The 5,923-nt window shown below is 37.0% G+C and overlaps 1 non-coding gene across 1 annotated transcript; it reads left to right on the top strand.

Annotated features, from left to right (window-relative positions):
- The first annotated feature begins 1,231 nt into the window (after positions 1-1,231).
- On the top strand, positions 1,232-1,337 carry LOC126000247 (U6 spliceosomal RNA). Its single transcript, XR_007492603.1, has one exon. It is a non-coding gene; the product is annotated as a U6 spliceosomal RNA (small nuclear RNA).
- The last annotated feature ends 4,586 nt before the right edge of the window (positions 1,338-5,923 follow it).

Here is a 5,923-nt window from a genome sequence, read left to right as displayed (position 1 = left end):
AAAAAAAAAGCTCCACATCACTAATCCTCAGGGAGTTGCAAATCAAAACAACAATGAGATACCATCTCATGCCACAGAGACTGACATACATCACAAAGAACAAGAACAACCAGTGCTGGCGTGAATGTAGGGAGAAACTCTCATTCACTGCTGGTGGGAATGCCGTGTACTCCAATCTTTCTTGAAAACAATATGGATATTCTTCAAAAAGCTGGAAATTGAGTTCCCATATGATCCAGAAATACCACTCCTAGGGATATGCCTTAGGAACACAAAAATACAATATAAAAATGCCCTCTGAACCCCTATATTTATCGCAGAACTATCTATAATAGCCAGAATCTGAAAACAACTCAAGTGCCCACCAACAGATGAGTGGCTAAAGAAACTGTGGTGCATTTACACAATGGAATGCTACACAGCTATTAGGAAAAATAAAGTAATAAAATTTGCCTATACATGGATGGACATGGAGACTATTATACTGAGTAAAATGAGCCAGAGGGGAGGGATAACATATAATAATTATATCTACCACCTATATACCATTCATCTGTGGTATATTAGAAAAATAAAAGACAGTATGGCAAAAATAGCCAGAGACAATAGATCTAAATGCCGAAAGGACCAGCTCATGACGTGAAACTTGTCACAAAGAACTGTTGAGTGCAGCTAGAGCATTAACCACAAAGCCAACTACCATGACAATGATAGTGAGGGAGAGAGACAGAAACCCTGTGTGAATGAAAGGCAGTGGATAGGGGTAGCAGAGGGAAATTAGTGGTGGAAAAATCACATTGGTGGAGAGTAATGTACATTCTATGACTGAAACCTCAGTATAAAATTTTTGTAAACACAGTGATTAACTTAAAAATTAAAAATAAATATAATTAAAAAAATTTTGTGAATACTGCAGGAAGGGAATGCAAAAAAAACTACAGGTACAAAGTTCTAAATAAAACATTAATCAAATGCAATAATGTGTTAAAAATATATCATGAGGGACCGGAGAGATAGCACAGTGGTAGGTCCTTTGCCTTGCACCCAGTCGATAAAGGACGGATGGTGGTTCAAATCCTGGTATCCCATATGGTCCCTCGAACTTGCCAGGAGCGATTTCTGAGCACAGAGCCAGGAGTAATCCTTGAGCGCCATCGGGTGTGACCCCAAAAACCAAAAAATATATATCAAGAGAAAATAAAATTAATTTCAAGAATTCAAAGAGAGATCATCCTTCATTCAGCAGCAATATACTAAAAATTGGAACAATACAGAGAAGATTAGCATGGCCCCTGTGCAAGGATGACACGCAAATTCGTGAAGCATTCCATATTTTTATATTCTATTTTGTCTGTTGTATGTACTTATTAAAATTTATATTGTTTCAAAACAAAAACAAAAAAGAGATAATTCTACCCAGGAAATTTATTAGTGTAATTTACTACACTAATTAAGGAGAACATTATATAATTATTTCAATAAATGAATAAAGAATATGTTATATGATAACTTATGATGAAAATTCAGCAAACAAGGATGAAAATGTAAATGTCTTAGAATAATGAAGGTTACATACAAAAGTTATATCATATTTTTATTAAATAAAAACTAAAATGTATTTCCTTGCAGACTGAAAATAGGAGTAGATACTTACTCTCACTAATGTTTAACACAAAAAAATAGACAACATTGTAAAAACGGAAAAAATGAAAGGCATAAAATTGAAATAGAAGTAGTATACCAACAGATAGACAAAACAGATATACTATTATTGTCACTACAGAAAAAGTTTTAATATTTTTATTTTAATTAAAAGTGTTTAGGGGGGGCTGAAGAGATAGTACAGTGGGAAGGTGTTTGCCTTAGACACAGAAGGACGGTGGTTTGAATCCCGGAATCTCATATGGTCCCCCGAGCCTGCCAGGAGCGATTTCTGAGCATAGAGCCCTGAGCGCTGCCAGGTGTGACCCCCCCCCAAATAAATGTTTTTATTAAATGTACCCTGATTTACAATATTGGTAATGGCATGGTTCCATTCTATAAACATCTCAACATCACACACTCCACCAAAATTGACTTCCCTCCACCATTGTCCCAGTGTCACCAACACAGTCCTATTTATCCCCACTGCCTCAATGTTCCCTTCCTGACTTATCCCTCCCTCACTACAGTGTGATATGCTTCCTAATAAAGACTCAGTTTCTGTTGCCTTTGAGTCGTTGTTTTGTTAGTTTGTTTCTTATTTTTACTTTCTAAATATTTTATTGTAAGAATGAGATATTTCTTGCCTCAATGATTTTTCCTTTATTTAATAATAAAAGTTTTAATTGAAACATCATGAGACAGAAAATTGTTCAAAGTTTAGTTTTAGTCATACAATGTGCAATACCCATCCCTTCATCAGTGCGCATTTCCCACCACTAATATCTCCAGTTTTTCTCCCACTCTCCTCCTTGCCCTCTCCCATGCTTGTCTCTAAGGAAGACATTTTCCTTCTCTATCACCCCCTCTCTCTTTCTCTTTAGCTTTCTTTCAGTTTTTCTTATTTTCCCTTATAGAGACAGTGTTTTGCACTGTTATATTGTTACTGAAGGGATATCATGTATATCACCTTACTTCATTTCAACACTCAGTTTTTGTCCAGAGCGACCATCTCCAACTACTATTGTCATAGTGGTCTATTTTCTGCCCTAACTGCACTTTGCTTTCTACCATGGACCCCCTTTAGCTCCCCATCTCTATTGTCTTTGGGCATTATTACTATAATGTCTCTTTTATGTATGTCCCACATATGTGTGTAATTCTATGACTATCCTTTTCTGACTCATATTGCTCAGCATAATACTCTTTATATCCATTCGTGTATATGCAAATTTCACGATTTCATTTTTTCCTACCATCTACATAGTATTCTGTTGTATATATTTATATACCTTCTTTATCCACACATCTGCTGTTGGACACTTGAGCTGTTTCCAGATTCTGGTATTGTGAATGGTGCTGCAATGAACATAGAAGTGTAGATATCTTTTCTACACTGTGCCTTGGGTTCATAGGCCATATTACAATAGTGGTATTGCTGGGTAATGTGGGAGCTCAATCTCTAGTTTTATGAAGAATTCCATATTTTTTTCCAAAAAGGCTGGACTACCAACAGTGAATGAGAGTACCTTTCTCCTTGCAGCTACGCCATTACTGGTCACTTTTGTACTTTTAGATGTGTACCAAGCTCTGAGGTGTGACATGATATATCATTATAATTTTGATTTTCATCTCCCTGATGATTAATGATGTGGAGCATTTTTTGTGCCTTTTAGCCATCTGTATTTCTTCTACAAGGAAGTTTCTGTTTATCTCTTCTCCCAATTTTCAGATAGTGTTAGGTGATTTTTCATAACTAAGTTCTACCAGTGCCTTATGTATCATAGATATGAATGCTTTATCAAATGGGCATTGGATAAATAGTTTATCTCAATCCGTGGACAGTCTTTATAACCTGGTCACTGTTTACTGTTTGAGGTGCAGAAGTTTCTTAGTTTGTTGTAATCTCATTTGCTTATCTTTGCATCCACTTGCTTGGTCTTTGGTGTTTCAACATAGAAGGTGTCTGTAGCTTCAATGTCATCAAGATTTCTACCTATGTTTTCCTCTCTGTACCATATGATATCAGGTCTAGTATAAATATCTTTTGTTTGTTTTTGTTTTTTGAAGGGGGTTACACCAGGCAGAGACCAGGGGTTACTCCTGGCTCTGCTCTCAGAAATTGCTCCTGCAGGCATAGGAGACCATATGGGATGCCAGGATTCGAACCCTTTGCCCTGGATTGGCTACATACAAGGCAAACACCCTACCACTGTGCTATCTCTCCTAATATCAAGATCTTTAATACAATTTTATTGGACTTCTGTGCATGGTGTGAAAATAAATCTCTGAGTTCATTTTCTGGCCAGGTATACCAACTCCACTCATTGAAGAGGCTTTACTTACTCCACTTCATATTTTTTACTCTTTTATTAACAATGAATTTATAGTATACCAGAGGATTTGTCTCAGGATATTCAAGTTTATTCCAATGAACTGAGTCTGTCTTTATTCCAGTATCATGCTGTTTTATTGCTAGTGCTTTATAGTACATTTTAAGTTAGGGGAGTGATAGATGCCACCTATCGTCTTTTTTTGAAAGACTGCTTTATCTATTCATGGAGGCTTATTGTTCCATATAAGTATCAGAAGTATTCTACTTCTTTAACATTTTCTGTGGGTATCATTGTAGGAATTGCTTTAGGCTGGTTCAGTGCTTTGGGTAGTGTTGCCATTTTAATGATGTTAATCCTACCAATCCAAAAGCAGGGCTGTTATTCTATTTCATTTTTTGCTTCTTAATATTTTGAAGTAGTGTTTTGAAGATTTCTTTTTTTTTTTTCGTTTTTGGATCACAGGGTTACTCCTGGCTCTTTGCTCAGAAATCACCCCTGGCAGGCACGAGGGATCATATGGGATGTCAAGATTCGAACCACCGACCTTCTGCATGAAAGGCAAACGCCTTAACTCCATGCTATCTCTCTGGCCCCAAAGATTTCTTTGTATAGGTCTTTCACTTCTTTTTTTCTTTTTGGGCCACATCCGGTGATGCTCAGGGGTTAATCCTGGCTATGCGCTCAGAAATCGCTCCTGGCTTGGGGACCATATGGGAAGTTGGGGGATTGAACCCTGTCCGTCCTAGGTTAGTGCATGCAAGGCAGATGCCCTACCACTTGCACCACCACTCCTGCCCCAGTCTTTCACTTTTTTAGTTAAGTTGATTTCAAGATACTTGATTTCTGAGGCACAATTGTGAATGAAATTGATTTTCCAATATCACTTTCTTTTCTTTCACTTTCTTTTCTTTCACTTTCTTTATAAAAAAGCCAGATAGTTTGCATATTAATATTTTTGTTTGTTTGTTTGTTTGGGGCCACACCAGGCGGCGCTCAGGGGTCATTCTTGTGCTCAGAAATTAATCCTGAGGCTCCAGGGTACCATATGAAATGCTGGGGATCGAACCTGAGTCAGCCATGTGAAAGGAAATGTCCTACCCACTGCGCTATTGCTCTGGCCCCAGGCATATCTTGTAGCCTGCCACATTACTACAAATATCTGTTTCTAGAAGCCCTTGTATAGTCTTTAGTATTTTCTAAATATATTGTCATGTCATCTACAAACAACGAGAGCTTGACTTTTCTATCCTTTTCTATCTTGATGTAGTTGATATCTTTTTCTAGCCTAACTGTTATGGCAAGTACCTCCAGGATTATATTGAATAGAAGTAGCGAGAGTGGGCAACCTTGTCTTGTGTCCTATTTAAAAAGAAAGGCTTTTTAGCTTTTCCACATAGAGTGTACTGTTTGCTGTGGGCTGTGGTAAATTACTTTGACTACATTAAGGAAATTTAATTTAATTCTTTTTTAATTTTTTATTGAAACCAATGTGAGTTACAAGTCTTCACAGTTGTATTTAAGTTACATAGTGACAGAGAATTAGGGCTGTTCCCACCACCAATGTTGACCTCCCTCCACCATAGTTTCCAGCATGCATCCCATACCTCCACTCTTAGCCCCCTAGACTACTGGTGTAACAGGTCCCTTTTGTGTATAGCTTGTTTTAGTTTGGGTCACTTGATTTTACTGTCATTGACATTGATTTGGATATTTAGGGTTGACCGTTTTGGGGGAAAATTTAATTTAATTTTCATCATATTAAGAGTTTTTTTTATCATGAATAGGTGCTGAGTCTTTCTTGTAAAATGCTTTCTCCACATCGATTGATACGATCATATAAATTTCATTTTTTCTTTTATTTATATGGTGTGTTACATTGACTTGTGTATGTTAAATCATCCTTGCATCTCTAGGATGAATACTACTTGGCCATGGTGTATGACCAT

This window comes from Suncus etruscus, chromosome X (genome assembly GCF_024139225.1).
Source record: "Suncus etruscus isolate mSunEtr1 chromosome X, mSunEtr1.pri.cur, whole genome shotgun sequence".
NCBI classification, from domain to species: domain Eukaryota; kingdom Metazoa; phylum Chordata; class Mammalia; order Eulipotyphla; family Soricidae; genus Suncus; species Suncus etruscus.
This window is presented reverse-complemented; position numbering and strand designations above follow the sequence as displayed.